Here is a 12701-nt window from a genome sequence, read left to right as displayed (position 1 = left end):
TATATATAACTCTTATGCTCCCAAAATGTAACTACAAAACATAAACAGTTGATTAACACACACACACCTCCCCCAACCCACATCGGTCTCCAAGCATGCCTCAGAACCCTCCTTTGCTGCCATGTGGAATCACCATGACAGGAGAGGGGATCAGCTGGGCCACTGCCAACAGACTGTGGGTCACCATACTGCCAACAACAGGGCCCTAGTTAAGCTCAAGGCCCACCTCAGACCACTTCCTGGGGTTGAATACAAAACAGTATTTATTTATTTGTTAGTTTGCTTGCTTGTTTATTTAAAAAAAAACCATGCTTAACCAAAACCATACTGCTCAGATCTGTACAATTCAAGGGAGAGGTGTACTATTATTGTTGCTGTTTCCATTTCTTCTACACACATAGTGTAAGACTAATGAGTTTTCCTTATGAAAATAATTTATGTAGAGGGAAGCATCACTGCCCCCCCATGACAATAATGGTATGTTTATATAATCAAAATGCTGTAATGTATCGGAGCACATTTTTCTCATGGATGGGTAGTGGGTGGGTGGGGGCTATCCAGATCTTTTGCTTGTTTCTAAACCAGAATGTGATATACATTTCATAATTCAGCACTGTATGTGCTTTTCAAATGCCAGCACATGTTTTTCTGATTTTCTGGACAAGCATGCATTTCATTAGAATAAACAGAATATCCCATGTTATGTTGGAAGTTGTATGTTTATCTGAGTTCTGCCAACAGATGAGGTAGGGTGGGGTGAGTTTAACATTTGCAGTTCCTTATAGGAACCCCCAGTGATATGGGATTTAGAAATGGAGCTGTTTAAAAAAACAAATTTGTTCCAAACATTTATTTTATTTTTTTGCAATTCAGCAAGCTGAAGTAGGAGCTTATCAATTTGTAATCCAATCTTGTGGTGGCCCAATAGCATCACTCAGATGTTTTCAAATTATATTATGTGGCTTATCTGGCTTAACGGAATAAAAGCGCATTACTCTAAACTACGGTATACAAAAGGATTATACATGGGATATCATTTTATGTAGTTATTGCTTTGCGTGTAATGCCACAACACATGCATTCTGCATTTGATCTGATGCATTAGAAAACCAGTTGAAGTAGTGAAGCAACTTCTGGCAATACATATTAGATGATTTTTAGGAGCTGAGTTTGATACATCCAGAGAGTTCATTGTATGAGCTAAAGAAATTGGGTCTCTAATGTCAGGCAAGCTCCTAGAGTAAGAGCAAATTCAGGATAGTGCAGAGAATCATCAAGGTTGTTCCTCACAGCCCAGAGTAGGCATCCTTCCTATTCTTAAGGCAGCCAGGTATGAAACAGGTATGAAAATATATATACTTGAATAGAATAAGATGAACAGCTACATCAGTTTCCATTCTGAAAACCCCATGATCAGTTCACATATCTAAGAGACAGAATGAAAATAAATCAACCAAGTTTTCATCCAGTTTCAATAAAAATGTCTTGAGATGCATTTCAAATATACGTAGCACACAAAATATATTGAAAAGGTTGCTGGAAATATTTCTGTGGAAGTTCATAAAATGTGTAAGCTATATTTCAGTTGTATTGTTTGTTATGTAATCTATATTTCATTAGTGGTTAACAGGAAATATAATCAAAGGCTAATGGCTAATGCTTAGGTAGACACTGCTCACCATCTCAAACAGGGACAAAAGGTTTTCAAGGTTTTGACACTCACAGACAAAGCCCTCCATGGTTTGGGCCCATGTTACTTGTAGGATCATATCTCCTTAATGTCATCTGCCCCACAAGATCATCCCAGTCGAGGCTTCTTTGGATAGCCATCTTGAAGGAGGCCCATATTTCCAGTTCACAAGAAAGGGCCTTCTTTGTGGTGGCTCCAAATTTATGGAACCAGCTTCTGAAGGAGCTCCACCTAGCCCCCTTCCTGTGGACTTTAAGAAATCAGTTAAAGACATTTCTTTTCAGGGAGGTTTTCCACACTGAACCCAGCTGACCACCTTTCCCCCTTTTTTCTCTCCCCTCTTTTTCCCTCCCCTCTTTTTCTCCATCCACACTGGGATTAGTTGCTGGGATCATTTTTAAAAAAAATAATTAGGGTTATTGCTGTTGGTTTTAATGTCTCTATTTTTATTTTTATTTTCTATTTTATGTGTTATAATCCATCCACAGTAGTGCTGTGATAATAATGGGAGCAGGATACAAATTGAATGAATGAATGAATAAAAACAAAATATATTGAAAAGCAAGATGAAAATGAGTAATTTCAAGGACCAGTTTTTTGAAGCAACATAAGTTCCATTCAGGCACTCATAAATCCAAGTTGCATTACACCAGAGCAAGGAATGACGCTATGCTGCATTGCCCTATCCCTCATTTTGGCACTGTGACATATCCCCCTCAAGTAGTCTCTCTGTGTAATGTGAAAATATATACTGTAGAGCAAAACCTACATTCATGCATGCACTGATTAAAGTGCAAATCAGAATTGTAGTACTGAGACACACACAAAAAGGTTAATGAGTACACTGATGTCAGGTGTCTCTTCTTCTTGCTATAGGCATGGATGTCTGGGGGAGGCTACTTTAAGAGAATAAAACTGGGTATGGGATTAAGCAGCATAACCTCCTTCTCTCCTGTGTCAGAATGTATTAAAGCCCAAACAGCTATAACGACAGCAGCATTTTCTTATCTGGACAGGCAGATCAATGTAACCCTGCCACATGCTTACATACACAATCCTTAGCCTAATGAATCTATAAATGCTATTACTTGCAGAAAGGGCTGGTCTAGAAGCTCTGTAAATGTCTGTTTATTAAGCCATAATGTGATGAAATCTAGATCAGAAACCTACATGCAGCCATGCAAAATGCCTGTTATTTGAGCTTTGAGCCTTTCTCTGTGCTTTACTTTTGCAAAATTACAGAAGGTAGAAAAGTCATGGAAGGGTTGTTTGAACCATGTGTGTACTGTGTTAAATATTCAAGCACAATAGGTGATTATGGAAAACTATCAATAGTTGTTGCAAAATGGATAGTATTAGTACTGTAGTGTAGAAAGTGTTTTTTCAATATGCATACTGTGGCTGAAACAACAACTAAGGTAGATCTATTTAAAATAAATGGATGAAAAGTAATCCTCAGGATGCAGTTTAGTATGCAGAAAGAGATTCTGTAGACAGTGAGAAATGGGCACCAATAGCTTCTGAATCCAAACACAACTGTTTCACTAGATAGTCTTATGGTGAGACTTTCAAAGAAATTAAAAGGGACTTGCTAGCCCAATGTTGTCCCTGTTTCCTTGACTCCATCCTGGTCTGAAAGCTGAAGAGCAATTTTGCATTTTGAAGAAATTAGCATTGTGCATAGATATAGGAGTTTAGTCCATTGCTGGTTGTGAAGATATCTATATTAAGATTTCATTTCAAGGGAAATATTCATGTAATTTCTTTTTTATATCTAACTAAGAAGCTAATAACCATCACCCTGATTATCAAGTCAATTCTGACTTCTGACCATTTTTTTCCATTATTTTCCGACTAGAGAATACTCAGAAGTGGTTTACCATTCCCTTCTTCTGGGGACATCCTGGGACTGTGCAGCTTGCCCAAGGCCACATGGGATGGTTCTACTCACAGGAAGCACATTGGGGGATCAAACTCCCAACCTCTAGCTCTGCAGCCAGGTATTAAAGCACTGAGGTATCCAGTCAATTTAGCAGACTACAAACAGACAGTAATACACCTATGCCACTTTTGTTATTAGTAGGAACAAAGTGATTAATTTAAAATTGAAAAGCTGTTTCCCTAACCACCTAAATAATCCCAAAATATTTAGATGTGGTTTGGGTGTATGTGTGTGTCCTTTTAGGGTTAACACCCTTACTCCTGTCTAAGAGGAAAACTCAACAGTGGCCAGAGGATTGGAAAAGATCAGTCTACATCCCAATCCCAAAGAAAGGCAGTGCCAAAGAATGCTCCAACTACCGTACAATTGCACTCATTTCACACGCTAGCAAGGTTATGCTCAAAATCCTACAAGGTAGGCTTCAGCAGTATGTGGACCGAGAACTCCCAGAAGTACAAGCTGGATTCCGAAGAGGCAGAGGAACTCGAGACCAAATTGCTAACTTGCGCTGGATTATGGAGAAAGCCAGAGAGTTCCAGAAAAATATCTACTTCTGCTTCATTGACTATGCGAAAGCCTTTGACTGTGTGGACCACAGCAAACTATGGCAAGTTCTTAAAGAAATGGGAGTGCCTGACCACTTTATCTGTCTCCTGAGAAACCTATATGTGGGACAGGAAGCAACAGTTAGAACTGGTCATGGAACAACTGAGTGGTTCAAAATTGGGAAAGGAGTACGGCAAGGCTGTATATTGTCCCCCAGCTTATTTAACTTATATGCAGAATACATCATGCGGAAGGCTGGACTGGAAGAAACCCAAGCCGGAATTAAGATTGCCGGAAGAAATATCAACAACCTCCGATATGCAGATGATACCACTCTGATGGCAGAAAGTGAGGAGGAATTAAAGAACCTTGTAATGAGAGTGAAAGAGGAGAGTGCAAAAAATGGTCTGAAACTCAACATCAAAAAAACTAAGATCATGGCCACTGGTCCCATCACCTCCTGGGAAATAGAAGGGGAAGATATGGAGGCAGTGTCAAATTTTATCTTCCTGGGCTCCATGATCACTGCAGATGGAGACAGCAGCCCTGAAATTAAAAGGCGCCTTCTTCTTGGGAGGAAAGCAATGACAAATCTTGACAGCATCTTGAAAAGCAGAGACATCACCTTGCCAACAAAAGTCCGAATAGTCAAAGCTATGGTTTTTCCTGTCATGATGTATGGAAGTGAGAGCTGGACCATAAAGAAAGCAGACCGCTGAAGAATTGATGCCTTTGAATTGTGGTGCTGGAGGAGGCTCTTGAGAATCCCCTGGACTGCAAGGAGAACAAACCTATCAGTTCTAAAGGAAATCAACCCTGAATGCTCACTTGAAGGACAGATCCTGAAGCTGAGGCTCCAGTACTTTGGCCATCTCATGAGAAGAAAAGAGTCCTTGGAAAAAACCTTGATGTTAGGAAGGTGTGATGGCAAGAGGAGAAGGGGACGACCAAGGATGAGATGGCTGGACAGTGTCTGCGAAGCAACCAACATGAACCTGACACAACTCCGGGAGGCAGTAGAAGACAGGAAGGCCTGGCGTGCTCTGGTCCATGGGGTCACGAAGAGTCGGACACGACTAAACGACTAAACACAACAACACCTGTCTAAGAAGCGGTGGCTAGGTTTATGGCATTCAAAGATTCCAAGGAGGTGCCTGTGACCCCCTGAGGGATGTGTGATCTGCTAGTGTGAAAATTGGTGGAAAGGTCATTGCCTCCTTAGGAAATAAAGTTCCCAAACACCCAAGGAAATAAAGTCATTTTTGTGGTCTTCAGTTGCATACATCTCTCTGTATATGATGTAAGTGGTTAAGGCACTTCCCCTAGCTCTAAAAAATGGGTCATGTCTAATATAAGAAGCTCTGCAGAGGGGCAGCAAAATACGTCCTTGAAGGCCAGTGGCAATATTAAAATACAAGTATAGAACTGCAGTTTTGTATACCTAATACATACTGTTATTGCTGCTACTGCTATCACCACTTGAAAAAATAAGACATGTAAGGAAGGACAGATTGGGTTCAAGTAATACTTCTTCAAGAAAGCTGACGCCCTCCGTGCTCTTCCAGACTGGCAAACAATGCTGCACATGATTCTTTAGGAGAGAAAGTAGACGTTCAGAACATGCCTGTAAAGTTGTGTTTTCTCCAAACCTCCCCTTAAGTCCTTCATTGAAAAGGAAGCAGGAGGTTCAAGACTATTACTGTATGTCCAATTCTGAGTGCCACTGTTTAAAAAGCACATTCATGTCCAGAGGAGATTGACTGGTAAAAGGTCCGAAAACCAAACTCTGTGAGGAACCTTTGAGGGAACTGTCTGTGTTTAGCCTTGAGAAGTGGTAGCCATTTTCAAATACAGTATGAGATATGATAGTAATGAAGGTAAAGGCAAAGATTCCCCTTGACATTTAGTCCAGTCGTGTCCGGACGGTGCTCATCCCCGTTTCCAAGCCATAGAGCCAGCATTTGTCCGTAGACAGTTTCTGTGGTCACATGGCCAGTGCGACTAGACACGGAATGCCATTACCTTCCCACTGTGGTGGTATCTATTTCTAGGTAGGCATCCTTCAGTCTCGAAAGACTATGGTAATGTGCTCTGTGTGGAGGACTTGGAACAGTGTCTAGTGTGGCTGAGGAGGCCAATTCGAGAGTGACAATCTCTTCCACACTGAAGACAAATCCAATCTGTCCCCTGTCCAGCTCCCTGATTTTGCTGCTTTTGTGACTTCCTCTTTGCCTCAGCCTGCTGGACAAGGGTCCGCATTTACATGCTTTCAAACTGCTAGGTTGGCAGGAGCTGAGACAAGCGACAGAAACTCACTCCATTGTGTGGACTCAATCTTATGACTGCTGGTCTTCTGACCTTGCAGCACAGAGGCTTCTGCGGTTTAACCCACAGCGTCATCATGTCCCTTGATGACAGTAATAGCCATCTTCAAATACCTGAATGGCTGTCTCTAGGAAAATGGAATGAGCTTGTTTTCTAAATCTTCAGAGAGTAGGACCAAAGGTAAAGATTCCAAATTATAAGAAAAGACATTTTAATTATACAGTAGGAACATTCAGCTCTTGGAATAAAATGTTGCAAAAGACAGTGGACTCTGCATTAGAACTTTTGAACAGAGGTTGATAGATCGTCTGCTAGAGATACTTTAGCTGTGCATTTCTGGCCATAGCATTCCCTGCTTTAGGTTAGACTTGATGGCCCATTGGGTCCCTTCCAGGTCTACAGATCAGTGTTGCTATGATCCTTGAAGACAAGGAATAGAGGGATCCATCACATTTTCTTCCAATTAGATTTTATGTTAAGATCATATGATCTATGCACATTTGGCCCTCACTTAACAACACATCCTTTCTCAAATCACTTTTAAATAAGGTCCTGCAGCAATACAGAATCATATTATAATGCTAGAGTACATTTGCCAGGTGGAATGTAGCTACATTTTCTTTACATACCATGAAATGTTCATAGTAGGATAGAAACTTGAGACAGAATTAAACTGCTTCTGTGAAGACTGGTGGTTGGCATGGCCCCAAATATATTTTAAAAATTATATTCCCCTACCATCTGGAAACATACATTTTAACACTTAGCCATTATAAATGTGTATATATTTTTTAGTGAGCCATATAATTGAAATTGCCAGATGCTATATTGTGTATTTTATACAACGAACAAATTTATTTTCTCAGTACCATAGTAAGAAACAAATAAAAGAACAAGAAAAAAAATACTGATGCTGTACTCTTTTTAGCAAAAATATTCTTTGTTCAGGCATGAGAACTGTCTTCAGACAAATGTGCAAAACTGGGCCAAATCAAGGTTATAAGCCTGGTGGCACAGTGGTTAAACTGCAATACTGCTGTGAAGACTCTGTTTGTATCCTGAGTTCAGTCCTAGGTTAAGGTAGCTGTCCCAAGGTTGACTCAACCCTTCATTGCTCCAAGGTCAGTAAACTGACTACACAGCTTGCTCAGGGGTGGGAGTGGGGTATGTAGCCTGCAGGATTAAATTGCAAACCACCCAGAGAGTGCTTTATGCATTTTGGGGCAGTATAAAAGCAGCACACTTTGCTTTTTGCTTTAGTTTATTTTGTGCATTTTAGGGGCAACTACGGGACTATGGAATAAAGAATAGTGGTTCAACCTTCGGGTGGAACAACACCACAACAGATAGTTCTTATTTAGAGATGGACATGGAGTGCCAAAGTGGTCTGTGCAAGTTCATTTTTTGACCAGACAGGTGTTTAGCACTTCCCAGTTCCACCTCCTCCGGGGGGCACCCACTCAGAAGCAGTGCCCCTGCTTTCCTGCCCTGCCTCCTTCAGGTGCTGCCTCTGAGTGGGTGCTCACCAAAAGAGGCAAGGCTGGGAAGTTTCAAACACCTGTTCCACTGGGGGGGAAATGCACAAACTGGCAGTTTAGTGGTTCATACCCATCTCTATTTGAATTTAGCATTTATAGGGTTAAAAATATAGCCAGTGGCTTGCATTTAGGAGAAGAGAAATTAAAAATGACACAGTAGACTGAAATGCTGCCCAAAAAGGAGAAGGCAAGTGACAGCTGAACCCTGCAAACAGGCCCAAAATTTCCCATTTAAGTGGCAACCCAGCCACGTAACTACTAAGAAGAGCTCATGCTGAGCTCATCATGTGCATATTTGATCCCTTGCAACCAGTCTGCCAGCCATTTTTGTGTGTGTGTGTGTTTTGTGTGTGTGTGTGTGTGTGTGGATCTATGGGGTTCAGAGAAAATGTGTCTCTGTTTAGATAGTAGTTTTGTCTTTCGGAATATCCTTTCTCTTAGCTTCCTCACTGTGTTCAGTTTTCGAAACTTTGCTGAATCAGAGTGTATTATTACACTATTAGAATTCTGTGTGAGAGAGACAGTGGAAATTTGACTGTTATCTGGGCTTTGAGTGGATACGTCACTTACCCTGTTTCCCTGAAAATTAACCCTAACCTGAAAATAAGCCCTAGTATGGTTTTTGAGGATGCTCGTAATATAAGCCCTACCCCCAAATAAGCTCCACTTAAGCGAAACCCCACCTTCCACCATTGTGCAGCAACTAGAAGATGACATGACTGTATTTAAATAAATATAGATTGTTATACATGAAAAAAATTTAAAACATCCCCTGAAAATAAGCCCTAATGAACTTTTTGGAGCAAAAATTAATATAAGACTCTGTCTTATTTTTGGGAAAACATGGTTGTTAGGGCACCACATGGCCTTTCAGATCATTACCATTTGCATCCCTCCTCCCAAATTCAAAGGATTTTATTTTTAAAAAAATGCCTGACAATCTAGAAAGAAAATCATGGGATGTGTGTGTGTGTCAGCATCCATTATCAATGACCTTTATTCACAACCTCTGGGGTCAGTAACACTCCACATTTATCCTTGTCACTCTGTTTCTCTCTCTATACCTCCAGTTTATGCCTTTATTGTGAACAGCTTTTGATAAGGAATGTGTGAAACCACTTCTCTTCTCACTGATACTTACACCTTACAGAAAAGCAACCTCAGTTTTTTAACTTTCTTGTTGGATCTAATTTTAAAAAAATTCTTATTTATGGATTCTCAGCCTAGCACTAAAGCACTTATTCCCCATTAAGGTGCTTATTCCCCACTGAGACACAGATTAAGTGTGTAACTATAAACAGGTAACTTTGTGATATTTCTGGGAGGGGGTGTCGGTGAGGGGGCAAAAAGTAATTTGGACTTGTGTGCATGGTGTTATGACATTGCATATCTCATTCCTGATTCAAGGTATTTTTTTACCCAAAAAAAAAATCCATCTTCATAAATGCAAGAGGCTTTTTAGTACTAGATTGTTAAATGGCTTATTCCAAAGAAAAATCATGGGGAGTTCAGGAGAGTCAGAACAGGCACAGTACAAATCAGATATGGTAGACTCTGTACTGACATTTTTGATGTCTTAACTGATGCCAAGTTTCCTGAATTTTTAATACTTTGCTTCTTCCAGGCAATAGAATTGGTTTAGGGCTTAATATCTTTGTAGATCAAGAGGAAAATAAATGCCAGCTTGAGGAGAAAGAATTATGCATAAAATCTTACAACTCAGCTGTATCAGAGTACACAGAAGTGTTCTGGGGCAGCACTATAGGTGAATTTCACTTCCTTTGAACAATAGAGAGGCACTTACTGCAAACAGAAATATTTCCCTAGATAGCAAATTTGGAGCAACCTGCTAACTCTTACCCCAGTTTTTCTTCCACTCCTTCCCTCCCCCTCACACTACATTTCCAATTCTACAAAAATAGGTGAATTGCTCTCACAGAGGATTGTCTTTGCAGCTATATAATTTTGTAATCTAATGCAGAAATCATAGTAAACAATAATCTTTGAGCTCTAGTCCACCTAGCTCAGTGTTGTCTTCTACACTAACAGACACTAGTTCTTCAGGGATTCAAGTAGGATGGTCTTTCTGTTTCACCTGTACAGAACATTAACCATGCCTTAGATTTTTTTTTTTTTTTGTATGCAAGGCATGGACTCTTCCATTGAGCCATAAATATCCAAAGAATAGCTCATTCTTTTACTCTGAATGTACATGTACATAGATGAATTAGCAACTCACCTGCTTTTGAGTTGTGGGCTCAGAGGTCTGTGATATTTCTAGTAGTATGCTTGTAAACAAGTTGTGCTTTCTACAGCTGCCACTAATCAATGATGTCTCTTGAGGAGACATCAAAATTACATAGAAGAAAAGCAGCATATGATAATTGCACAACCATCTTCCTTGTTGTATGACAAACCCTTATGTTAGAAATAACATAACATACCTGTGACAAAAGGTGAAAATATATGTTATTTCACATTTAAAAGGTGAAAGCACATGCTGTAGGTACTCCAGCACTGTGAATACCTTAAAGCTGCGCGTCTGAGCAATCAGATTTTGAAATTAAGCACGTATTTACCTCCTGATTACCAGCCTCAATGCAAAGCAAGCTAACCTCTCAGATATGGGGAGTAAAATATATACTATAAAAAGCAGATGTTGAATACCTGATAATACCTCGAGAATTCACACATACATCTACCTTCTGACCTTTGCATGTTCTGATTTTCACTGGTGGTGCAATGTAGCACATGAGTTACATCCAGGAATGTCAAACAAGCCTTTGCCCAATCATTAATAATAATTGTGTGCCATCAAGTCAATTCTGACTTTTGGCAAACCTTTCATACTTAGTCACTTGCACTACGTAATCAGTCATTTGTTGTGAAGGTGAAGGATTACGATCCTGCTGGAAGCAGACGTGTTGTCTTTCCTTGTTCACCTTCTGAACATGGTACAATTAGCATGTTGTTACAATCAAAGCTTCCCTCAGTGGATGTGAGGTTGGATTACCCCCCCCCCAATAATATCTGCCTTCACATGAGAAGATCTGGCAGATATTATGGTCCTTGGGATGCTTGCCTGGGGAAAAATAGGATCGATTCCTGTGCTAATAATATAAATTACAATGGAAGTGGTAGAAATATCTCCAGTGCAGTCAATGAATCTGAGATTACAAGGATTTACACAAAAAGCAAAACCTGAGGACAGGTTGAGGAACTTAATTTATTGTCTTGAATATAATTGTCTTCATTATCATCACCACCATCTTAGAACTGCAGAGCTGGAAGGGACCCTATGGATCACTGAGTTCAGCCCTTCTCAAGGGGATATAGTGAGAATCAAACTCCCGACCTGTAGCTCTGCAGACAGATACCTAAACCACAGAATTTTTTTCAAAATCTAGATCAAAACTTAAAGGAAATTGCTCATAATTTTATCTCAAGTGCTGAGATCCAAAGTCATCCATGTGTGCTAACAAATGTGATATTTTAATGTGTTGGGAAGAAGACTGGGAAATTGATGAACAGATTGGAGCACCAGGATTTGATATTTTAGTAGGTGTTGCTGAAAAGAAGTGAACAATTGCTATATATTTCCTCTTTATAATCTAACAAGAAAGTTTACTTGATCTCATAGATGAATAATTGTTGGTTTTACTTATAAACTAAATAAATATTCTATTAAAAATCTCCTAAAATGCAATGTTAGTAGTAGTAAATTGCTATATAATAATATGTAAAGGTGTAAAGGTGAAAAGAATGTGTAAAGGTGAAAAGAAAACATATAATTAGTATTTTTTCTATGGAAATAAACAAACCTTATGCATTGAATGTGGTTTCTGAATTCATGTTTAGGTCAACTATAGTTTTATATGCCTGTATCATTTGTGCTATTTTGTTTAAAAAATGTGTTTGATTGTATCCTTAATTTTCTGGCTTTGATTACAAAGTTGCTTGAAAACAAATGAAAATACAGGGAATGAAATTATGTTCATTATTATAATGCTCTGGTAAATATTTGAATGTAATTGACTTGCACTCACTTTGCGTTGAAATTGTTTACACAACTTAGCCACGAATCTTGATCCTGGTTTTACTGCCATTCACACTGAACTTGCTCACTGCTTTTTACACTCCTTTTGTCTGCAAGCCTGATGTTCGGATTCTAATAAATGAGCCCCTTAAGACTGTCTTCAAACAAATCCAGACATAAGCTCTATTTTCTCATTAAACTCATGTTGTGCTTATAGATGCCAAGCTAGAAAGGAAGAACATTTCTATCAGGGTTATGAACCTGGAAAAGGAAAAGTACAAGCAAAATTTACTCAGCAGTGTCCAATGTATTTCATGGTGCCACCTGCTACAAGTCATCAAGCCCATGAGTTTTTGGAGTGAGTCCCACTGAGTAGTTCCTTTCACCCCCATCTGAGAAAGATAGACTTTAGATTCCTTAGTCTCTTGTCCCTGACATCTGAGGGTGATTTACTTCACTTCCTTAGAAAAGTCTCTCCATACAATGATATCCAAAAGTACTTCTGGAGAGAGCTGTGATGGATCAGCTTCTGTAGCTTGTGTATGAAGAGTCTGCTCCAACTGGTATCAGCCTCAACAGCTGGTATTTATGCTGCCATTGATACCTCTGTGTGGGTGTGGCAGA

The sequence above is a fragment of the Pogona vitticeps genome, chromosome 3 (genome assembly GCF_051106095.1).
Source record: "Pogona vitticeps strain Pit_001003342236 chromosome 3, PviZW2.1, whole genome shotgun sequence".
NCBI lineage: Eukaryota > Metazoa > Chordata > Lepidosauria > Squamata > Agamidae > Pogona > Pogona vitticeps.
The sequence above is the reverse complement of the archived record's forward strand: the minus strand, read 5'-3'. Positions refer to the sequence as shown.